This window comes from Natator depressus, chromosome 9, assembly GCF_965152275.1.
Source record: "Natator depressus isolate rNatDep1 chromosome 9, rNatDep2.hap1, whole genome shotgun sequence".
Taxonomy (NCBI): Eukaryota; Metazoa; Chordata; order Testudines; family Cheloniidae; genus Natator; species Natator depressus.
In genome coordinates this window covers 52,497,450-52,522,722 of record NC_134242.1, presented here as the reverse complement: position 1 = coordinate 52,522,722, position 25,273 = coordinate 52,497,450, and the positions used below count along the sequence as shown (strand labels likewise).

Sequence of the window (25,273 nt, the reverse complement as noted above, 5' to 3'; positions counted from 1 at the left end):
AGAATGTGGAGGGGGGCCCTCCAGCCACCCAGCCACTCCACCCCAGAGGATTGCCCCAAAAAAAGAAGGCTGACATTCAATAAGTTTTAAAGTTTTAAACTTTTAAAGTGCTGTGTGGCCTTGGCCTTCCCTCCTCCATCACCCCTCCCGGTGCTTCTCTCCTCCACCACCCCTCCTGGGCTACCTTGGTAGTTATCCTCCTATTTGTGTGATGTATCAAATTCTTGCATTCTTTATTAATTCAGCAATGACTTTATTGCGCCTGCAAGTGATGATTGAAGGGAGAAGGGGAGGGTGGTTAGCTTACAGGGAAGTAGAGTGAACCAAGGGGTGGGGGTTTCATCAAGGAGAAACAAACAGAACTTTCACACCGTAGCCTGGCCAGTCATGAAACTGGTTTTCAAAGCTTCTCTGATGCGCACCGCGCTCTCCTGTGCTCTTCTAACCGCCCTGGTGTCTGGCTGTGCGTAACTAGCAGCCAGGCAATTTGCCTCAACCTCCCACCCCTCCATAAACGTCTCCCCTTTACTCTCACAGATATTGTGGAGCACACAGCAAGCAGTAATAACAATGGGAATATTGGTTTCACTGTGGTCTAACCGAGTCAGTAAACTGCACCAGTGCACTTTTAAACGTCCACATGCACATTCTACCACCATTCTGCACTTGCTCAGCCTGTAGCTGAACAGCTACTGCCTACTGTCCAGGGTGCCTGTGTATGGCTTCATGAGCCATGGCATTAAGGGGTAGGCTGGGTCCCCAAGGATAACTATAGGCATTTCAACATCCCCAACGGTTATTTTCTGGTCTGGGAAGTAAGGCCCTTCCTGCAGCTGTTCAAACAGACCAAAGTTCCTGAAGATGTGAGCATCATGTACCTTTCCCGGCCATCGCACATTGATGTTGGGGAAACATCCCTTGTGATCCACCAGTGCTTGCAGCACTATTGAAAAGTACCCCTTGCGGTTTATGTACTCGCCGGCTTGGTACTCCGGTGCCAAGATAGGGATATGGGTTCCGTCTATGGCTCCACCACAGTTAGGGAATCCCATTGCAGCAAAGCCATCCTCTATGACCTGCACATTTCCCAGGGTCACTACCTTTGATATCAGCAGATCTTTGATTGCGTTGGCTACTTGCATCACAGCAGCCCCCACAGTAGATTTGCCCACTCCACATTGATTCACGACTGACTGGTAGCTGTCTGGTGTTGCAAGCTTCCACAGGGCTATTGCCACTCGCTTCTCAACTGTGGGGGCTGCTCTCATCTTGGTATTCTTGCGCTTCAGGGCAGGGGAAAGCAAGTCACAAAGTTCCATGAAAGTGCCCTTATGCATGCAAAAGTTTCGCAGCCACTGGAAATCGTCCCAGACCCGCAACACTATGCGGTCCCACCAGTTTATGCTTGTTTCTCAAGCCCAGAATCGGCGTTCCACCGCATGAACCTGACCCATTAGCACCATGATGCCCACATTGCCAGGGCCCGAGGTTTGAGAGAAGTCTGTGTCCATGTCCTCATCACTTTCGTCACCGCGCTGATGTCGCCTACTCACCCGGTTTCACTTTGCCAGGTTCTGGTTCTGCATATACTGCTGGATAATGCATGTGGTGTTTAATGTGCTCCTAATTGCCAAAGTGATCTGAACGGGCTCCATGCTTGCCGTGGTATGGCGTCTGCACAGAAAAAAGGCGCGGAACGATTGTCTGCCGTTGCTCTGACAGAGGGAGGGGTGACTGACGACATGGCTTTCAGGGTTGGCTTACAGGGAATTAAAATCAACAAAGGGGGTGGCTTTGCGAGAAACAGAATGGCCCCCTCAAGGATAGAACTCAAAAGCTCAAGGATAGAACTCAAAACTGGGTTTAGCAGGCCATTGATTTCACGGAGGAGAAAATGAATACAAAACAAATCTGGTTTATTTCTTGTTTTGATCCACTTCTTCTATCTTTATACATCTTGCTGGCAGAAGACTGTGCAGTACGACTGCTGGCCATCGTCTTCTGCTGGCTGCAGATTAAAAGACAGTGCACTGCTGGTAGGACTCAATCGCCATGAAATGAAACTTAAAAGGGAAAAGACTTGGCTGAATCACTCCCATGTTTGCCCAGGCACCCCTGACCTCATTGAGGTCGGTTAAAAGAGCACCAAGGACTACGTCAACGACGGCTACCAGTCATACTGCACTGTCTGCTGCCAAAAGGCAATAAACTGCTGCTTTGTAGCAATGCAGTACCGCGTCTGCCAGCACCCAGGAGACATACGGTGATGGTTAGCTGAGCGGGCTCCATGCTTGCTGTGGTATGGTGTCTGCACAGGTAACTCAAGAAAAAAGGCGCAAAACGATTGTCTGCCCTTGCTTTCACAGAGGGAGGGAGGGAAGGGGGGCCTGACGATATGTACCCAGAACCACCTGCGACAATGTTTTAGCCCCAACAGGCACTGAGATTTCTACCCAGAATTCAAATGGGCAGCGGACACTGCAGGAACTGTGGGATAGCTACCCATAGTGCAACACTCCGGAAGTCGATGGTTGCCTCGGTACTGTGGACACACTCCGCCAACTACATGCACTTAGAGCATTTGTGTGGGGACACACACAATCGACTGTATAAAAACGCTTTCTACAAAGCTGACTTCTATAAATTCGACCTAATTTCGTAGTGTAGACATACCCTTTGTTTAATCCTGAGCTGACGGTGTCTAATTTGCAAATGAACTGAAGCTCAGCATGTTTCAGAGTAGCAGCCATGTTAGTCTGTATCCGCAAAAAGAAAAGCAGTACTTGTGGCACCTTAGAGACAAACAAATTTATTTGAGCATAAGCTTTTGTGAGCTACAGCTCACTAAGATGCCACAAGTGTTCCTTTTCTTTTTGAAGCTCAGCAGTTTCTCTTTGAAGTCTGGTCCTGAAGTTTTTTTGCTGCAGGATGGCTACCTTTAAATCTGCTATTGTGTGTCCAGGGAGGTTGAAGTGTTCTCCTACAGGTTTTTGTATATTGCCATTCCTAATATCTGATTTGTGTCCATTTATCCTTTTACGTAGGGACTGTCCAGTTTGGCCGATGTACATAGCAGAGGGGCATTGCTGGCACATGATGGCGTATATTACATTGGTGGACGTGCAGGTGAATGAACCGGTGATGGTGTGGCTGATCTGGTTAGGTCCTGTGATGGTGTTGCTGGTGTAGATATGTGGACAGAGTTGACATCGAGGTTTGTTGCTTGCATTGGTTCCTGAGTTAGAGTTACTATAGTGTGGTGTGACAGCCTTAATTATTAAGCAATCAATTTGTAAGCACCTAGAGAAATATAGGGTTATAAGGAACAGTCAAGAACAAATCATGCCAAATCAACCTAATTTCCTTCTCAGGGTTATTGGCCTATTGGAGGAGGGGAGAGGGGAAAGCAATACACATGATATCTCTTGATTTTACTAAGGCTTTTGACACAATCCCACATGACATTCTTATAAGCAAACTTAGTAAATGTGTTTTAGATTAAATTACTATAAAATGGTGCACAGCTGGTTGAAAGAGTGGGTGCACAACTGTACTCAGAGAGTAGTTATCAATGGTTTGCTGTCAAACTGGGAGGATGTATCTAGTGGGGTCCTACCGGGGTCAATCCTAGGTCCGGTATTCTTATTAAATATTTTCATTAATGACTTGAATAATGGAGATTTGCAGATGACACTAACCTGGGAGGAGTCACAAGCAGTTTAGAGGACAGGATTAGAATTCAAAACAACCTTGACAAACTGGAGAATTGATCTGAAATCAACAAAATGACATTTAATAAATACAAGTGCAAAGTACTTCACTTAGGAAGGAAAAAATCAAATGCACAAATACAAAATGGATAACTGGATAGGTGGTAGTACTGCTGAGAAGGATCTGAGGGTTATAGTGGATCACAAATTGAATATGGGTCAACAATGTGATGCAGTTGTGAAAAAGGCTATTATCATTCTGGGGCGCATTAACAGGAGTGTCATTTGTAAGATGCGGGAGGTAATTGTCCCGCTCTACTTAGTACTGATGAGGCCTTAGCTTTAGAAAAAATTCAGCAAATTGGAGAGAGTCCCGAGGAGAGTGACAAAAATGATCAAAGGTTTAGAAAATCTGCCTTGTGAGGAAAGGTTAACAAAACTGGGCATGTTTAGTCTTGAGAAAAGAAGACTGAGGGTCAGGGACCTGAGAAGGACAGTTTTCAGAATGTTAAGGGCTATTATAAAGAGGATGGGGATTAAATGTTCTCCATGTCCTCTGAAGGTAGGACAAGAAGTAATGGACTTAATCTGCAGCAAGGGAGATTTAGGTTCGATATTAGGAAAATCTTTCTAACTCTCAGGGTAGTTAAACTGTGGAATAGGCTTCAAAGGGAGAGTGTGGAATCCCAATCACTGGAGCTTTTTAAGATCAGGTTGGACAAACCCCCGTCAGGGACGGTCTAAATCTACTTGGTTCTGCCTCAGTGCAGGAAGCTGGACTGGCTGACCTCTGAAAAGTCCCTTCCAGCTCTACATTTCTCTGATTCTATGAATGGCATAGAGAAAATCAGATGTTTCCATTTACTCTGACTTGTAACACAAGAACAAGAAGTCACACAATGACACTGGAAAGTGACACCTGTAAAACTGATCAAAGGAGATACTTTTTCAGCACAACAAATACTTCACCTGTGATGCTCGCTAATCTTGAGATCACTGAGGCTGGGAGCTGAGTGGGATTGAAAAACGGATTTGCTATTTGTATAGATAATGAGAACATCCACAGTTACATTAGAAAGGACAAAAACATGTAAGGGATTTATAAACCCTCACAATTTAGGGCAGTGGTGGGCAACCTGAGGCATGCGGGCCGCACGCAGCCCGTCAGGGTAGTCTGCTGGCGGACTGCAAGACGGTTTGTTTACATTGACCATCCGCAGGCACAGCTGCCCACAGCTCCCAGTGGCTGCGGTTCGCCGTTCCTGGCCAATGGCAGCTAAAGAAAGTGGTGTGGGCCGCTGCTTCCCGCAACTTCCATTGGCTGGGAACGGCGAACCATGGCCACTGGGAGCTGCAGGCGGCTGTGTCTGTGGACGGTCAATGTAAACAAACTGTCTCGTAGCCAGCCAATGGATTACCCTGATGAGCCGCATGTGGCCCATGGGCCATAGGTTGTCCACCACTGGTTTAGGGCATAAATCATATTTTAACTGCCTGGGGTTTGGAAGAAATGTTCTCTATTGGCTGTTTTATTGTGTGATTGTCCATTACAGGAATTCTTGTACCTTCCTCGGCAGCATCTGGTACTGGCCACTGTCAGACAGAGGATACCAAACTAGAAGGACATAGTGGATACCACTGATCTGATCCTGATCCAGTACGGAAATTCCCATATATAGAGACTTGGGAGCAGATCTTCAGCTGATGTAAAGAGAAGCAGCTCTGGTGAACTTTGTGGAGCTCTGCTGATTCACACCAGCTGAGATGTTGGTCCTTGGTTCCTCCAACTCATCGGGGTATTCAGCCGCGGGTAGCCCTAGTAGCTCCAGCGCACCCTCAGCATCGGGCTCACTCGGGCTTGGGTCACTGCCTGGCTCCTCTGGTTCCTCGGGGTACTCTGCAGCTGGCAGTCCTGGTAGCCCGAGTCCTTCCTCTGGGTCAGGTTTCCCTTGGTCCAGGGAGTCCCCTGGTTTGGCAGCAGGGTCCAGAGGGAGCAGCCTGTGTCTGTCTCCCTCCCTGGGGCAGTGCTTCTATATCATGATGCCAACTTTTCCCAACCTAGCACTAAAAATTTCCCAAATCTGGTGAAAAATTCCCAGATAAAGTTTTTTATTTCAAAATCTCAAAGGAATGTAATATGTGTGTTTTTAATAACTATATAATATATATTATACCCAAGGATTCAGAGTAGCAGCCGTGTTAGTCTGTATTCGCAAAAAGAAAAGGAGGACTTGTGGCACCTTAGAGACTAACCAATTTATTTGAGCATAAGCTTTCGTGAGCTACAGCTCACTTCGTCGGATGCAGCAGAACTAGAAATCAGAGCCGATGTGTGGCAGATGCACCTGGCTAAAACTATCTGTGGAACATCTTCTCTCAGTTTAGAGAAGAATGAGGTCTTTGGCCAGATCATTACACTGCCTCCATCACAGACTACACCTAAAATATTATTCAAAGGAATATTTGTCTCCATCATAGACTCTTTAAAAGAAGTGTAAATCCCCTCTGCAGTGCAATTTTTGGCATCAAGTTCTAATAATTCTAACAATTGTGAGGTAATTTTGCCATTGGCTTGATTAACATACTGAACAACAACTGCGGGATATTTATTCCCTGAAGTAGATTCATCCACAAATACACTAAATTCATTAACTTTCAATTTTTCTACAAGTTCCTCAGTCTCAGTTTGCTAAAACATTGCTAATTATAGCAGTACATTTATCTTTCTTTAATGTTACAGCCTCAGCAATTTTGGAATCAGGGAAACATTTTTTAACTACTTCAGTCAAGTGTTCTCCAGACTGAATACTGATATGTTCAGCAAAGTAACAGGCCATTCTAATCTCTGCATCTTTAACTTGCTCTTCAAATTTTCGTGCTTTTTTAATTTCACAATCTTGTTTATTAAACATATCGTCAATTTTCTTTGTATTAGATACTGTCTCAACCTTTTATTTATGTTTTTTACCATTAGCGTGCTTATCTAACTCACTAGTACCTGCCTGGATTTTTACACCACAACATTTGCAATAAGCTAAAAAACGATTGTTTTCTACTTTCTGCAGCCAGTCTTTGTATTTACCTTCTTGAAGCAATGAGTCTTGAAAGGCTTTTTTGAATGTAGATGGCTTCTCTTTTGGTGGAAGTTCACCCCGAGTCTTCAATACTGTGTCGGGGGTGCTATCCCGTTGTTTTCATTTCGACGTGGACAGATCTTTGTCTACTCCTGCAGTCCTCTTCCTCTTCTCACCAGACTTATCAGTCTCTTTATTCATTTTTTACGTTAGATAAAAAATGGAAAGAGATCTCTGAAATAATGGAATGCGATAATTAGTATCATATATATTTCAATTTATATTTAAATCAAAGAAGGGAACATATTATATATTATTACCAAACACAGTAGGCAAAGATATTTAATATTTGCCTGGAGGAAGGTGCTGTTACAAATTTATGATCAGCCGAACGCTCTGGTTCACATTCTCTGTGCAACTGCAAGCACGAAATACAAAATTTTAGAGATTTAATGAAAGATCAAGAAACTAATCATAGTAAGTATTGCAATATATTTAATTATTGGAAGAAACCTTACCTAGAAGATAAATTTGATAACCATCTTCTCATTACCGGTCAGCCAGCTATTGCTGAGGTTGGTTTTTTGTGAGTGCATGTGTGAGCACTTGTCACTTCACTTGTGCCGTCATGATATAGTATGTTGAAGCACCACCAATAGGAGAGCAGCATAGCCCATTTATAAAAATCACGTGACAAATATTCACCAATCGAATTGAAAGCATTTTGAGGGAAATTTAAAAGAAGCACAAATATTTTACTTATTACTTTTTATGAAAACTTCCCAGGATTTTTGAGATTTGGAAAATCTTTTACTTTTTATGAAATTTTTCCAGGATTATTTAGGTTTTGAATGAAAATTCCCAATTTCCCAAGTTGAAACATTTTTACTCAAAAATTTCTAGATTTTGGAAAATTTCCCAGGAAATAGAAGCACTGCCCTGGGGCTGCCCTCACTGGGCCAAGGGCCCCGCTTTTTGTACTTCCTGTTCAACCCCTCCCCTTCTAGGGGGTGCAGTAAGCTTGGCCTGGCTCCGCCCACTCAGGCTGAGAGAGTGGCTCATCACTCTCTGGTTCGGAGGGAGACCACACCAGCTCCCTACACACCTGACATGCTGAGCTCTCCTAAACTCTGGCCACTGATTTTGGTGTGCAAATGGGAGCTGATCTTGTCTGAAAATCCAGCCTTTAATGTTCCAATTTTGAGGAGTTAATTGTTTGTTTCTGCATGGGGAGATCTTTGGAAATTGTAACACGGAGTGCATGCCTTCAAAACAGGACGAAAGGAACTAATTTGCTTCCCATTTACCAGGGCCTTCCTGGCATTCCGGCCATCAAACTGCCAACCCCAGGGAAGGAGTCCCCTGCTTGTATGTTCAGCAGCAGCAAAGCAGGATTCCCCACAATGCTGGGATCATGAGCCTATGCTGCTGGAGCCCCTTTTTGGAGTGTGGCAGTTTAAAAGGTGTTTTTGTTTGTTTGTTTGCAGCAAACAGGGTCTGAGTCTCAGCATTCATGGGGGTGGGGGTGGGGAATTGGGACTGAGTTCATATACAGGCAGGTGACTAAATGATTCTCGTAACTGCCATAGCAATAGCCAATCTGTGGTGGCACAGTGGGCTCTCGGATCATTTATTTGCATTGTGTTTCTAGGTCCTTCCCTTTATAGACATTTAAGCTTTTAGGTGAAATTCTGTGCTTTGCTTCTAAGAGACACAGCACACAACTTGAGCCCAGAGCAAGGAGCAACAAGGGTGGCTTTAAGATGGAGTGTAGCTTGGACAGCCTGGGGCAATTCTCTGGCTGCCCTCTGGTCTGCCACAAGCACTTAAAAATACAGTCATATTAACAAGTGGTTAAAAGTGTGAATTAAAATATAACAAAACAGTATTTTATAATAAACGTATGCAAAACATTCATGTAGGCCCTTATGGACGAGGCAGCATCCTCTCATCAGTCTGCAGCTATTGCTATCAAAAGCAGTGATATTGTTACAATGAGCATGTTATGGAATTAGGGCCTTCTCACTGTGGGTTCTGTCTGCAGGTCACTAGTGTCACTCTCCTTGTTGTCCTTTGCTCTGAAGTGGATCTGTAGTTGCAGGGAGCTGGAATTTGGAATAAGGACTGGGCTGGTACTGCACCCTGGTGAAGTGGACGTGCGTTTGGAAGTGAAGTGTGTTCTCCAGATTTCCTCTGTGAAAGGCTTTCGTGCTACATGCATAACATCTGATGTTGTACAGCACTTAAAGATCCACTGATGCCGCCAAAAAACCCCTGATAATCTCCTGGGCCTGGACCTTTGGCTATAGATGGGGAGTGCACAGTGTAGCTCAAAGGACTCATGTGACCCCGCTGTGTTATTTAGAGCAGCCTGCCACTGGCCCCCAAGAGACTAAGGCAGCCAGGGGTCCATGGTGTCATTCCCCCTTTACACTGGCCACACCCCATATCACAGCAGCTGGAGTGTGGTGGTTTAAGAGTTGCAAAACTGCCTCTACCTCATAGGGTCTTCCACTCCACTGGGGTGATATGACACTCCCCTGACCAGCTAAACTGTCTTTCGGGCCATAATCTGCTGGCACAAAGCAGCTGAGCTGCACTACCCCAGAGGAGCTGGACTGCTATGGAAATAATTTGGTTGATGCATCATATATTTCCTTATATTCCATCTCTCTGTATGTTTATTATTTGGGACATTTGCATGAAAATAGGATTTTATTGCCAAGGTGTCATCAACTCCCCCTGCTCATTCCCCATCTGAAGTCATATTCCTCTCTGCAATTTCATAAACATCTGCATAGAAATGAGTTGTGTGGTCTCAAACAGAAGATAGACTTCAGGGGCAGAATAAGCTGCGACAGCCAATGAATTCTTAGAAATAGGGAACTAGTTTTATTGCAGTGTCTGACTAATAAACATTGTGGGGAAGACAAAGACAGGACAGATGTATCAGAGGAGTTCTCATTAAAATGTGCCAAATTCATAGTCCACTGGAGTTACACTAAGGATGCATTTGATCTGATAGTTTTAGGTGGCAACAGATGTTTAACTCGCTGTCAAATCATAAAGACAATTCAGATAGATCAAGCAGATGGGGAATGTATAATGTGTGAGTTAGGTTCTGAGCTAATCTTTGGCTAAGGAAGATGAAAAGGAAGGAAAAAAAATTCCTCCAGCCTGAAACCCTGATTGTAAAGGCTGTATTATAAACGGTGTCTTATCACTTTGCTCATTACAGGGAAGAATTCTTCAAACCCCTGATGACACTTACAGTGCTTTATAACCCGCTCAGCCATTGAGCACTTCCTTTTGTGGTTGGCTGAGGCAGAAGTAAGTGCTTCTTGCAAAAAAAGAGATAAGTGCCAACAAAGAGTCATTTAGATGAAGTTCCGATAGGGGAGAGGTTAAGCTATGCATCAAAGGTACAGTTCTTGGAGTGCACCAAACCATGTCTGAAAAACAAAAGGGGGAGAGCGAGGGGCAGGGAAGGCATGGCCAGCCACTGCCTCTCTCTCCCATGGCAGTGGTACGCAATCAATGTATTCCTTTAACAAGATTAGCCCTTTGGGAGAGGCCCAGAATGAGCACTGATGACACTTACTCCAGCTTTAATGCAGATGCCCAGCTCCCCCCTCGCTCCCCACATCTATCTCCCTTGCCATCTCCAAATGAATAGAATCTGTTGAAAAGATCTCTACTACCCCACAAGGACATCACGCCTGCCAATTTTGCCACCTCTAATGTCCTCTACCATTAAATCCTCATTTTCCCCTGCCCCTTTCTGCTCTCCCTTTGATCTCCTGACACTCTGTCAAACAACATCCTTTCTGCCAATAAAAGGGCATCCTGCATTGGCTATATTCCCTTTTTTCAACCCCTGTCTCTCTAAATTTATTTCACAATAATCGACCACTCCTTTCTCACTGATATCTTCCATGATATCCCCAAGCAGCCAAGATACCCTGTAAAAAATCCCTTCCTACCACCCCTTCTCTCATTGAAAACAAAGACAGACTTTGGGCAACCTTTATAGTCAAACATAGAATTTGGGGGCCACCGCTATGCTAGGAAAGAGGCTATTGAAATTAATAATCAGGTTTAAACCTAACTCAATGTGATATGGAGGAGAAGCTGCCCCCTTGACTTATCTTTGAACTCATGTGGTAGGAGGGGTGTTGGCATGGGTGCTGACTGGTAGCCCTCCCTCATTTTAATTCTTTGGGTGGTCAGCTCCCTTCCCAGCTGGTGGAGGGAAGGGAGCACTGTCTCAGCAGTGGGCAACGGAGATCAAAGTAGGAGAGTAGCTCATCATTTCTGGTGTCATCGTGGGGGTTGATGCCACGTGGTCAGGTGTCATTGTATCTTCTTGTGTGATGGGACGTAGCACATACCCAGACACACACAGTGAAGAGCAATGTAGGGAAATATGCCTTGTGCTCCCAGTCCCGTCCCCCACCCCCAATCCTGTAGGAGACAGAAGGGAGAGAGGGGACCCCCAGCTGAGGCAGTTCTTCTCCCCTCACTCACCGTTGGGAAAAGCTAGCCCAAACTGAATTTCCCCAGCCAGGTGCCAGCTCCTCCTGCTGCTCCCTCTTCATATTCTCTCCTGGGAAGTCATTTCCTCAGTCAGTGAAGAGGTGGGAGGAGGAGAAGGAGACATAGCTCCGGGAGAGCTGAGCTCTGTCAAGCCCAAGACAGTAGAGGAGGAGGATCTGTGCTCCCATTCCCTCTCCCTCACTGCAACCCCTGACCAGGCTCTTCACCTTGGGGTGCTGATGACCGGTCACAGACTGCACAGGGAGGTTACTGGCTGAGCCCTTCTGCTTGGCAGTGATAATGGACAGACGCAGGCTTCCCTGAAGTACATAGCTCAGCTTAGTCTGCAGAAGAGAAGAATGAGGGGGGATTTGATAGCTGCTTTCAACTACCTTAAAGGGAGTTCCAAAGAGGATGGATCTAAAACAGAGGGAAGCAAACTATGGCCTGTGGGCCACATCCAGCCCGCGGGACCCTCCTGCCCGGCCCCTGAGCTCCCGGCCCGGGAGGCTAGTCCCCGGCCCCTCCCCTACTGTTCCCCCTCCTCCGCAGCCTCAGCGCACCGTGCCCCCGGTGCAATGCTCTGGGCGGTCAGGCAGCACAGTTGCAGAGCCGCGGCCTGACCCAGTGCTCTGGGTGGCATGGCTGTAGCGCCGCCAGCCACTGGTGCTCCAGGCAGTGCGGTAAGGGGTCAGGGGTCAGGGAGGGTTGTATAAAGGGCAGGGGAGTTCAGGGGTGTGTCAGGGGTCGGGGGCTTGGATAGGGGTTGGGGCGGTCAGAGGGCAGGGAACAGGGGGGGTTGGATAGGGCAGGGATCCCGGGGGGGGGCAGTCAGGAATGAGGGGAGGTTGGATGGGGCAGCAGGGGGCAGTCAGGGGTGGGAGGTCCGGGGGTGGTCAGGGGACAGGGAGCAGGGGGTGGTGGATGGGGTAGGAGTCCCAGTGGGCGAGAAGCGGGGGGGGTCAGATAGGAGACAGGGGCCAGGCCAAGCCTGGCTGTTTGGGGAGACACAGCCTCCCCTAACTGGCCCTCCATACAATTTTGGAAACCTGATGTGGCCCTCAGGTCAAAAAGTTTGCCCGCATCTAGAATGTTCTCAGTGGTACCAGATGACAGAACGAGGAGTAATGGTCTCAAGTTGCAGCCGTTTAGGTTGGATATTAGGAAAAACTTTTTCACCAGGAGGGTGGTGAAGCACTGGAATGGGTTACCTAGGGAGGTGGTGGAATCTCCTTCTCTAGAGGTTTTTAAGGTCAGGCTTGACAAAGCCCTGGCTGGGACGATTTAGTTGCTTTGAGCAGGGGTTTGGACTAGATGACCTCCTGAGGTCCCTTCCGAACCTGATATTCTATGATTCTTTGATTCCTCTGTTGTACTGGGCTGATGTCAAGGGACAGACTTTGGAGAGGTAACTGGCTCAGCACTTCTAGACTGCTGGGAACAAGCCTTGGTGAGGTCATTGTATCAACACCTCCAGCTTGCTGGGCTGATGCCACGACACATGCCTCTGGTCACAGATCAGTAGTTTAGCATGCTGGTCTAATGTCAAGACTCAGGGATCTATTAAGGTTACTAGCTCTGGGCACAGGCCTTTGTGAAGGTTAGTGGCTCAGCACTTCTTCTTGGCTTACATCAAAGTCGAGGCCTTGGTGAGACCACTGGAGCAGCTCCTTGAGCTTGCTGGTTTTATGTGAAGGTCCAGGACTCCATGAGGTCTGTGGATCAGCACATCTAGTTGGCTAGTTTGATGTCAAAGGACAGGCTGCTGAGAGACCACTGGCTCAGCAACTCGAGCTTGATGAACTTATTTCAGGTCATACATTTCTCTGAGATGTATGGTTCTTCTGTCTAGCCTCCAGGGCTGATGTCACAGCTTGGGTCCCTGGAGATGAGAGGCTCAGGGCCTCTAGCTTGCTGGGATGAGGCCATAAGACATAGGCCATTCAGAGATTATTGCCTCACCATCACTGGATTTCTAGGCTGACATAAAGGTCCAGGCCTGCATGAGCTCACTGGATCAGCACCTCTAGCTTGCTGGGCTGATGGGAAGACTTATATTTTTTTAAGTCTCTGGATCAGCAGTTTTAACTGGGGGGCTGATGTCAAGACACAGGTTCAGGTCTTGGGTCATTGGTCTGATGTCAATGTAGAAGGGTCTGTGAAATCCTCTGCTCTAATGATTAGCTGCCCTTGTTGGCTGGTCTAATGTCCAGGAACAGGCTGCTGTGAGGTCACTAACACACCACCTACAGCTTGCTGGGCCAAAACCAAAGCACAAGCCTTTGTGAGTGTCATTAGATCAGTACCTCTAGTTCACTGGGCTTATGTTAGGATGCAGGTGTCTGTGAGCTGATAGGATTTGCTAGGTTAGTGACAAGAAAAGGCCTTTGTGAAGTTCCTGGCTTAGAAGTCCTATCATATAGGGCTGTTGTGAAAGCGCAAGTCTCTGGGAGGATACTGGCTCAGGCTCGGTAGTTAGAGATCAGACTAGAAGGAAAGCTCACCAGGTCTGGTGCTTGCCTGTCAACATCGGTGCTGATGGCATGTGGTGAAGTGGCATCTCATCATCTTGTATGATGGGACATGGACCAGGGAAGAAAATAGGGACAAAGGAATAAATGTATTGCACAGATTCATGTCCCCAAGCAAGTCCATCGCCAGCCAAACCTGTGTCCATGTGTGTATGCGTTTGTGTGCGTGTGTGTGCGTGTGCATGCAGAGGGTGGAGCTGTGCAGGTGAACAGCCACTGAGCACCCAGCTACAGCTTCTTTGAGCTCCATCAGTGTCAGGGATGGCTTTGACCCAGTGTTGGTGGGTGTGGGGGTGATGGGGTGCGGTGCAGAGAGGTGAGAGCTGTCTGCAGTTCTTTGCAGCCCCTTCCCTCCAACTAACATAGGTGCTTGAAAAACACACATTCCTCTCACCAACCATGATGAGCATTGAAGGACAAGCCAGGGGTTAAGGGCAGGAGACTCTGGCAAGAAGGAGCATGCTCTGCCAATGGGTTCATGATAGATTGTAAGCTGGTGCCCTGGCCAGCCATCCCAGCATTACAGAGAAAACATGTAAGGGGGATAACCCCTCCCCCATGGCTTTTCCCAGGTGCTCATCGATCGCCAGGACATATATAACAAGGGAGTGGGTCTGGAGGGATAGGTGTACCCATGTGTTAGCACCAATTTGTTAGCTGAGAGGACAAACAATGGCAGGCAGTTTGTCCTGGAGCACTGCTTTCCCGGGGGCTTGTTGGACACTCGGGATCCCTCCACTAGATGCCTGCTTCTTTTTGAAATTTGGATTTTTTAACTCTTTTATATCAGCAGTGCTGGCCTGCTTTGTTCCCTTCCTATCTTCAGGGCTACTGCTGCTCCTTCCCCTAGTAATGCTGACTGGGCTGGTCAGCGGAGCCATGGCAGCAATCTCAGGCTCTTTTAGTTCTTGAAAACAAATTGCAGGCTCTGTTTCCTAGAAGGAAAAAATGACTCAAACCCTCAGAGCTTTCTAACCTCATTCTCTGCCATCTGCATTCCTGGAATGGACACAAGGGACTACATAAGGAGATGGGCTGCCAGTGCTGAATGGGAACATCTTTATTTGACCACAAGATTTTTTTTATATGCTGGAAAGAATCTTTCACTCTGTTGAGACCTTATTACAGCAATGCAACACAGCAATGCTTTCTACCTTCTGCATGGCTACCCAGGGAGAACAGAAACCAGGATGCTCCACAATGACTGGCAGGCTGCCATGGAATGAGACCCAAAGACATGTATGGCATGAGCGTTACGTCAGCATGCATGATGGTATCGTTTGTAGTACTGGGAAAACATGCAACATTGGAATGTTGAGAACAGGGTTCTGTAAATAATGGACTCAATTCTCATTTGCACTAAGGCCTCTTTACACAATGCTGGCAGTGCAAAGGAGTCTTGAAGCAGGTGTAGATGACCTGATGTGTAGCAAAAAATGCTGGGGCACCTAATGTAGAGATTCCCACTGAAGCCAGGAGACGGAAACTAGAGGGGAAACTCCAGGGAGTCTGCTGCCCAACTCAGGAGAGTAGCCATCTTCCATTACACCTTCTGAGGTGGAGAAGAGGGGATACCTCTCCATTCAGAAAAGGTCCCCTCTGGAGTCATGTCCATCTGCAGCAGTAATTCTCAACCTTTCCAGACTACTGTACCCCTTTCAGGAGGCTGATTTCTCTTGTGTATCCCCCAAGTTTCACCTCACTTAAAAACTACTTGCTTACAAAATCAGACATAAATATTCAAAAGTATCATAGCTCACTTTCTCATTTTTACCATATAATTATAAAATAAATTGTGGTCCCCATTGATATAGTATATAGAGCAGCATAAACAAGTCATTGTCTGTATGAAATTTTAGTTTGTACTGACTTCACTAGTGCCTTTCATGTAGCCATGTAGGCAAATATCTAGATGAGTTGATGTACCCCCTGGGAGACCTCTGCATGGGGTACACATACCCCTGGTTGAGAACCACTGGTCTACAGTAAAGACAAGAGATCATGGAAGTGTATCATTAGAAAACAAGCAGTAACCTCAAACTGTTTGATTGCAGTGGGAAAGACCCGGTTTTATTCAGGGGAATCCCCATTTACTCCCCCAAGGATTTAATTGCACATCCCTGTTAGTCACATGAAGGAATGGCAGAACAACCAGGACAAAAGAAATTGGAGTGGCAGAGAAAAGAGACTATGAGTGAAATCACTGAAGACAACGGCAAAACTCCTATTGATGTCAACAGGGTCAGGATGTGGAAAAAGCTAATGTACTCAATGCTTTTTTTGCCTCTGTTTTCACTAACAAGGTCAGCTCCCAGACTGCTGCGCTGGGCATCACAGAATGGGGAAGAGATGGCCAGCCCTCTGTGGAGATAGAGGTGGTTAGGGACTATTTAGAAAAGCTGGACGTGCACAAGTCCATGGGGCCGGACGAGTTACATCCGAGAGTGCTGAAGGAATTGGCGGCTGTGATTGCAGAGCCCTTGGCCATTATCTTTGAAAACTCGTGGCGAACGGGGGAAGTCCCGGATGACTGGAAAAAGGCTAATGTAGTGCCAATCTTTAAAAAAGGGAAGAAGGAGGATCCTGGGAACTACAGGCCAGTCAGCCTCACCTCAGTCCCTGGAAAAATCATGGAGCAGGTCCTCAAAGAATCAATCCTGAAGCACTTACATGAGAGGAAAGTGATCAGGAACAGTCAGCATGGATTCACCAAGGGAAGGTCATGCCTGACTAATCTAATCGCCTTTTATGATGAGATTACTGGTTCTGTGGATGAAGGGAAAGCAGTGGATGTATTGTTTCTTGACTTTAGCAAAGCTTTTGACACGGTCTCCCACAGTATTCTTGTCAGCAAGTTAAGGAAGTATGGGCTGGATGAATGCACTATAAGGTGGGTAGAAAGCTGGCTAGATTGTCGGGCTCAACGGGTAGTGATCAATGGCTCCATGTCTAGTTGGCAGCCGGTGTCAAGTGGAGTGCCCCAGGGGTCGGTCCTGGGGCCGGTTTTGTTCAATATCTTCATAAATGATCTGGAGGATGGTGTGGATTGCACTCTCAGCAAATTTGCAGATGATACTAAACTGGGAGGAGTGGTAGATACGCTGGAGGGGAGGGATAGGATACAGAAGGACCTAGACAAATTGGAGGATTGGACCAAAAGAAATCTGATGAGGTTCAATAAGGATAAGTGCAGGGTCCTGCACTTAGGATGGAAGAATCCAATGCACCGCTACAGACTAGGGACCGAATGGCTAGGCAGCAGTTCTGCAGAAAAGGACGTAGGGGTGACAGTGGACGAGAAGCTGGATATGAGTCAACAGTGTGCCCTTGTTGCCAAGAAGGCCAATGGCATTTTGGGATGTATAAGTAGGGGCATAGCGAGCAGATCGAGGGACGTGATCGTTCCCCTCTATTCGACACTGGTGAGGCCTCATCTGGAGTACTGTGTCCAGTTTTGGGCCCCACACTACAAGAAGGATGTGGATAAATTGGAGAGAGTCCAGCGAAGGGCAACAAAAATGATTAGGGGTCTAGAGCACATGACTTATGAAGAGAGGCTGAGGGAGCTGGGATTGTTTAGTCTGCAGAAGAGAAGAATGAGGGGGGATTTGATAGCTGCTTTCAACTACCTGAAAGGGGGTTCCAAAGAGGATGGCTCTAGACTGTTCTCAATGGTAGCAGATGACAGAACGAGGAGTAATGGTCTCAAGTTGCAATGGGGGAGGTTTAGATTGGATATTAGGAAAAACTTTTTCACTAAGAGGGTGGTGAAACACTGGAATGCGTTACCTAGGGAGGTGGTAGAATCTCCTTCCTTAGAGGTTTTTAAGGTCAGGCTTGACAAAGCCCTGGCTGGGATGATTTAACTGGGAATTGGTCCTGCTTCAAGCAGGGGGTTGGACTAGATGACCTTCTGGGGTCCCTTCCAACGCTGATATTCTATGATTCTATGATTTCACCCTATTATTATCTGCCTGCATATTTCTGGTATACCCACCATCGTGTGTGTGTGTGTGTGTGTGTGTGTGTTTCAACACCCACTGAAGCCAGTGTGTGTGTGTGTGTGTGTGTGTGTGTGTTTCAACACCCACTGAAGCCAGTGGGAGTCTTTCCCTTGAATTCATTGGTATTGGATCATGCCCCACCTGCCTGAGTTTTAGTAGAATTAACTGGCTGATCTCAGGGACTGTGGGTTTATAGTTTAAACTCTGACCAGTTGGTAATGCCCGACCCCTCTCCCCTTAGAAGTGTCAACCTCCATATGAATATTAACCCTTGTGTTGCAGAGCAGAACTGTCTATGGCCTTGTCTATACTGGCGGTGGTGTGTAAGGTATGTGTAGCATGGCAGTGAAAGGCTCTGGCAGGGAGAAGACAGCAAGGAAAAGCTCCAGCAGCTCCCCACTGCTGGAGTCTTTCACTATGGAGTGGGGAGGTGCTGGCAAGGGGAGGTGGAGGGGAAAGACTCTGGCAGCGGAAATGAAGTACCAGTGATGAAATCAGCAGGGACTTGACATAAAGTCAATTGGAGTCTTTCCACTGACATCAAAGGATTGCAGATCAGGCCCTATAAGAGGCTGGAACATCTGGAAGTTGTGCAAGGGAATATGGAAATGGAGCAAGAAGAGCAGAATGCATGGACATGAATCAGGAGCTAAAGGGACACCATAAATTCTAGAAATTTCCTCTTTTTAAATTGCTCAGGCTTTAATTGCTCCTGGGCTTTCAAATCTGACGTATGTCACTATCACACAACACCCAAAACATTAAACAACTAGACTCTCCAAAGAGTGAACATATCATGTGTAGTGGTGTCTTTTAGTCATGATTCTGATGGTGTGAAAGAACAGGCCTCTGATGTCCTGGCTCTCTCTGCTACATTTCCTTAGCTTGCTGGAATTTCCGTCTGTTTCTTTCCCTCTCAGATGCCAGTTGAAGGACAGTGTCAATCTATGTGTATCCCTGACAGAGGCTGGAGAAGTGCCAGTTTACTAATCAAATATCTTTGCCCCTCTCTCAGGTCTGTTGCCTCAGTGTGTTGGGTATTTTTACAGAGCAGGTTTCGCTGTGGTGTCAGGCTCCATCTTCCCCTATTATTAATCATTGAAGGGGGCTCTGCCAATCAAAGAAAAGATTTACGAGGCAAGCAGGAAGCTCTTGTTTTTACAGGAGTGTCTCGCACACAGTAGGAAAAGCAAACATTCCAAACATACCAAAGGATCCATGGGATAAAAATTCCCCAAGCAGCCGAGATTAAGACACTTGAAGCACATGGAAGGATTGAAACCTGAACTCAAGGATTTAACTGTCTTATTAGCGGTCAGCACTGAGTACTGGTAAGGAGAACCTGAACCATACATGAAAAGTCATTCTTGGGGAGAGGATCATCCACAGCCCCCAGGGAACCCTAAAGGCACTCCCACCTCCTCCCGAGATGCTGGCCAGCATCCCTTTGGTAGTGTGACCATATTTCCCAAAGGGAAAATGGGACACTGCATGGGGCTGGCCCAAGCTGCTCGCCCAAGCCCTGCCTGTCCCTGCGTGAGGCTGGGGTCACTACTTGCTGGAACCCTGTCTGCCTCACCCCCCACAAGGCTGTGGTCACTGGTTGCTCAAACTCTGCCTCCCAACCCCCCATGCTGGGCTGGCATTGCCGCTTGCACACCCACACATTCCTCTGCACCCCACTTTTTTGACAAAAGTGGGCATTTGTCCTGTTTGCTCTTGCCAATTGATCAAGTTGGCAAGACCAAATGGGACAAATGCCCACTTTTGCCAAAAAAGTCAAGACGGACAGGACCGGGCTTAAAAAAGGGACTGTCCCAGCCAAAATGGGATGTATGGTCACCCTACCCTTTGGCTAAGTTTTAGATGGGAATCTCTTTGGAAGCTATCAGCCTGGCTCCTCAGGAGGGCGGTGAAGCACTGGAATGGGTTACCTAGGGAGATGATGGAATCTCCATCCTTAGAGGTTTTTAAGGCCCAGCTTGACAAAGCCTTGGCTGGGATGATTTAGTTGGGGATTGGTCCCGCTTTGAGCAGGGGATTGGACTAGATGGCCCCTGAGGTCTCTTCCAACCCTAATATTCTATTATTCTAAGTCAGAGAAGGGTCACTGTTGTGTGAGTCGACACAATGCCTGATCTCAGTTTTCAGGGCGGGGGTTGTCTCTTTCCTGCAGTGCCCAGCAGAATGAGGCCCCAATATTAATGTAGGGGGGCCCACAGATGCGGCCATAAATGTTGCAAAGTTTAGTTGTTACATAAAGGTTATAATCTCGCCTTCATCTCTGTGCAAACCTCCTGCTGCCATCAGCATGTATTCTGCCATGCACTGCGGGGAATATATCATCCTGCATTTATCTCTCAGGCCACAGGCTGTAACTAAAAATGGAATCTGGCTCTCTCTTCTGAAGGAGTTTGACACTCCTACTGCAATAGAACCCCTGCAACTGAATTCAGTGGGGTCTGCCTGCATGGATTTGTTTGCGGAACAGGGGACTAAATTATTGTTTGCCTCTTAATAAATCAAATGCTTTTCATTATTATTTTATATCTCTTTGGTGTCTTTCTTCACTTATCAGCAGTTACTGATGTCAGTTTGGAAATTGTTTGGAAATTAATGCTTTCATTATAAATTTGTCCCAGTGAATACTATTTAGTTTTAGATTCTACTGCCAGTATATTCCCTCACACCATACTATCTGCTACTGTACGTATCAGTAATCTGTGCCTGCTGCGTATGTATAGGTTTGAAGAGCATTACATTTCATTTCAACTTTCCCAGTAAGTTAATTTAAGAGCTAAGTTGAAGCATAATGATTTAGTTCAAACATTACTGAGTGCACAGCCTGCAGATAGGTGCACAGGTTGCTGCTTGCTCCTTTTTGGGAACCTGCCACATGCTGGCCTTGTAACAATGTATCTTGCTCTCTTTCAGTCTCAATCCCTCAGCCTCATTGACTTCAATGGGGATACTCCTGTGATTAATGTTAAGCACCTGCTTAAATGCATTGCCAGATCAATGCTCCGCAATTTACAAGCTTGTGCCCTTAAAGTGCACTTCTGGTCTGAGAAATGACTGTAAATGTGTATTTTCTTACTCCTTCTAGCTGCTCCTTGGGTATATTCAGTCACATCTGCTGATTTTAATGAGAACAATCAGTTCTGATTGTTTTTTTATTCCTGCTAGCTTTACAGAGCCAATACAGCTGCAAGAGAGTGGACTGGATTCAATTCCTTCCCGTGCATCATCAAGAGAATAGTTTCCTAAACTCCAGTTCAACTGATGGCAATGGGATTGCACAAATATCTCTGAGGTGATCATTTGAAAATATTTGGGTTGCACAAGTGTAAGTGAGAGCCTAATTTGGCCCGTGGAAACTTTATTGGTGATGATAATGTTTGAGAAGTAAAGAAGCCAAGCTTGTTTTGCAGATCGCATGTTGAATTTCCAGGACTGGAAGTCAGAAAAAACATTGTTTCACTTGCACTTAGCAAATTTGATCTGGGACCGTGGAGAAGCCATTACAGAGATGCCACAATGTCATTTTTACACAGTCACGTTCAGAGCAGATTCCTCACTTTAATATTTTTTGCAATAACACATGAAAGAATGAAATGCCATAATAAAAACAGAGACAACAGTAACATCCCCAACTCATTACTGGAAAACAAAACACCCTTCACGGCCAGTCTGCTGAGCAAACAGCCATGACATGCAATTTTAAATATGCTCTCTCCTGCACAATTGGCTTCAGACCGCAATAACTGCAACCCGCATTCCCCAAACGTTTCATCTCTCACAGGTGATCTGTACACCAAGGTGAACTGTAATTATGATGCACGGGCAGAAGGTGTTTAAGAGCCATTCTCTCAGTGGCATTGAACAACAGATGGTCATAACAGTTTACCAGGGCACTCATAGAACAGCACTGTCCCCACTAAATATCTGATTCTGACTCACCGGCGGCTAGGAAACGAAGAGGCTGAGACAGGCAGAAAACGAGAAAAGGGATGAACTAGTGAAGAGGGTATAAATGTAGGTATCACTGTTGAGAACTGATAATGTTGAAACCAGGAAGCAGGTGGTTAAATATAATGGCATACATACACAAGAAGTGGTCAGGGATAGAAACCCTGAGGGAGTTGCATAGTGAGGAAGTTCAGTGTTAGAAAAGTGACCATTGTCAATCACAAAAGGCCTTGGATAGGCTGCAGATCTTGAGTAATTAGGGTATTTTCATGTCAAGTTTTTACATGAATTTGGATTCTTGATATCTCAATTTCTTGTTTCTTTTAATATGTATTTATTTCATGTAACCTTGATATCAAATGTCAGGATTTCCCAGTGCATGACACAGCAGCCAGACTGTATCAAGAAGTCAGTGAATAATCATGCCTTCCCCATGAAATGGCTGGATCAATTTGATTATGCCATGATTATCTGCCAAAGCAATTGGTAGGAAAGGAGGAGATGCAATGCATATTTAGTGGCTACATGCACTCCCCTTTCAACTCTGGAGACCCCTGTTCTGACTGTTTTTCACTCACAAGTGAAGTGAGCTAGCTAGTCTCTCGGCCTCATCCATCCTTTGCTTTTGTCCATACCCTAAATCCATTACATCACCTGGCACATTACATCACCTGATTGGGAAGAAACTGCGTATGAAATAGCATGGCAGTTGCAAGGGAGGACTGAAGAGAATTGGCTGAGTTGTGTGGGGCCCCGCACTGGAATAGCATGGTAATGAAGAACAAACTTACGTTTTTACATCCAAAGTCTTTGGAACTGTGTCTTCTCTCTGGATGGGGCTGACTCCACAACAACGCACTAATGATGGAAAATGTAATCTTATAACAATGCATAGCACTTACTGTTTATAGTGCTTCACAAGTTCAAAGATCAGTGCAAGCACTAATTCCTCCACTAATTATTGTTCTTTTTCTTTCCTGCTCTCTCTACCTATGTTTCAGGAACCTTTGGTTCTGACATCATAATCTGCTGCTATGGGAATAAATGAGGTCATGACAAAGGGTACTCAGGATAAGTTCTGACAGATGGTAGTAATACATAGGTATCTTTGGTAAGGTTTTATAGACAATGTAGAGACAAGAGAGATTTTTGACTCAAGATGAGAGTCCCACTTTAAACCATTTCTCTTTGCAGTTGTCCTTGTGTCAAGCCTTATAGAAGATACATAGGTTCATTAAGCTGGGGTGAGAGTAAATAGGGCAAGAATTTTCTTTCCATTTTCATGGCTGCTTTAGGCTCCAGAAGGAGTCAGTGATGTTTATGAGGAGTGCTGCTGCCCCCTGTGTGCTCCTTACACAAGCCTTTATTTTCCCCTTTTTAAATGAGAGCCATTCTTGTTCCAGTGAGGCCTGGCCAACGATGCTGAAATTCCTCTGCCTCTGTTTGTTGCTATTTTGGCAGCCAGTTTCCATGGCGACGCAGATTCCATGCGAGCTAGCGGAGGGCCTAGCACAACCCCATGTCTCAAGGTCTCCTTGGAAAAGAATCTCCCCCCTCCAAAAGAAGGAAGAAGAGCAGGAATACATCTCTGCCCTTCCCCAAACCCAGCACACTCACACTCCAGCATCAATTTGGCTCCCTTGTTGGGAGCAGTGTAGTTGTTTGGATTGTGAGTGTTGTTTTAGGGTGACAGGAATCCACAGCACACCTCCCCCTTCTCGTCTCCCCCGCGTATACGCAGGAATTACCACATCATGCTAACATTCCAACACGAGCAAGCACTCCAGATGGTATGCATTAAAATTCCAAGATTTCTGATTCGCTAGTGACAGCTTGCTCCCTAAATTATCTCCAGAAATACAAACCAAATCTAAGCACTGGGTAAAGACAGAGGGGAGAATGAAAGTTAGATGAGGAAAGGGAGAAAAGACAGGGACCATTCCCTTTCCCCATCTCCCTGCTTGACATTAGGCTTTCCCCATTTCTTTCATTGCTGCAGTGACTGTGGTTTGCTGCATCGACATAGTGGATGGTGATTTCCTTGCTGAAGACACTGTCTCTATGTGGGTGTTTTTGGGAAAATTAGTGCAGCTGGAACTTCCCCTTCTGTTCTCAAAATTGGATTAGGGGACTCGGGCTGCATGCTTTGCTTTTACTCTTGCTTAGGGGTGCCTAGCCTAACCTTTTTTGCTCCATAGGTGCCCCACTGAACAGCATACTGTTTAACTGGGTATCTGCTGGGGCTGATGATCACTTTCCCCCCTCATGAGGCTCTCCAGCTGGAATGGAGATGGGTAAGAAAAGTGGTGCTATCATATGGCAACTGTGCAACATGATGCATTTGAAGGAAAACAATCTTTGAGACAGAACTCCAAGCCCTGGTTCCACAGGTCCTAGAAGTGTGACTTCCAACCGATCAATGAACCCCTCCCTCTACAGCACCTGCTACTCCTAAATCTAGGGAATAGTACTGTTAATATCTTATAGGTGGTCCAGCCCCTTGTTCTGCTTTTACAGTTCACCTTCTTGGTCAGTCCATAAGTTGGCATTGACCCAAAGAGGTGGTTGTGGTAATCTTGCCCTCGGACCTGGATGCAAAATGACACAATGATGGACCTAATGGAACGGGGAATACAAAAGGGATTATTAGTGCCAAGATAAGGCGGTGGGCATGAACTCATATTGGCCTTCCCCAGTTGAGATGTGAATTAAATCAATGTTATGTAGATTTAGATCCAGAGAAAATAGAATCTGGTTCTTCAGTAACAGCTTCTTTACACTTTCCCTGGAGTGACACTTGGTCACGAGGTGTAGCTTGCTGTCTGGAACACTCACTAGAGGACAAGGGCAGCAGGACTATTACAAGAGAAAGCAGAGCCTTCTCAAAGGAATGTCATCCTAGCTCTTGTAATGTGCTGTCATGGTTTGTATTTGCATGTCGCAGCAGTAAAGCACAACTGCCAACACTTAGAGACTATACCACCAGGCATGTTAGAGGCATGGACACATTAATGAAACACATGCTTAATTCAGCACGCTTAAGTTCCATTGGCTTCAATGAGACTTAAGCATTTGCTTAACTGCTTTGCTAAGTAGGATTGTGCTTACTCGTCTACTCAAAGTTCAGCATGTACTTTACGTGCTGTACTCCATTAAGGCCACGGAAGTCAAGCAAACAGGATTTGGCTCCAGACTCATGTAGGGTTAAAAATAAAATACCTTTTCTTCCAGCTTATTTTATAACACAATATCCAATTTGATGTAGTTCATATGTTACCCAAAAAAGAATGTATAAGGTGGGCAGAAAAGCTCGCTAGATGCTAAATAGGAGGTAACTCTGTTGCCAAATTTAATCAGGTGGTAGGATTTAATGGTAGGATTACCTGCCTCCCGCCAAAATTCTGAAGATTCATAACTGAGCAGTGTGCCTCTATCAGAAAAGTATGTTG

General features: G+C 46.0%; 1 long non-coding RNA gene across 1 annotated transcript; it reads right to left on the bottom strand.

Moving 5' to 3' along the window:
- Window positions 1-2,719: 2,719 nt before the first annotated feature.
- LOC141994105 (uncharacterized) lies at window positions 2,720-25,273 on the bottom strand. Its single transcript, XR_012641024.1, has 5 exons — window positions 25,208-25,273; window positions 22,616-22,682; window positions 6,793-7,018; window positions 3,699-3,771; window positions 2,720-3,300 (listed from the first exon to the last, which is right to left on the bottom strand). It is a non-coding gene; the product is annotated as an uncharacterized LOC141994105 (long non-coding RNA).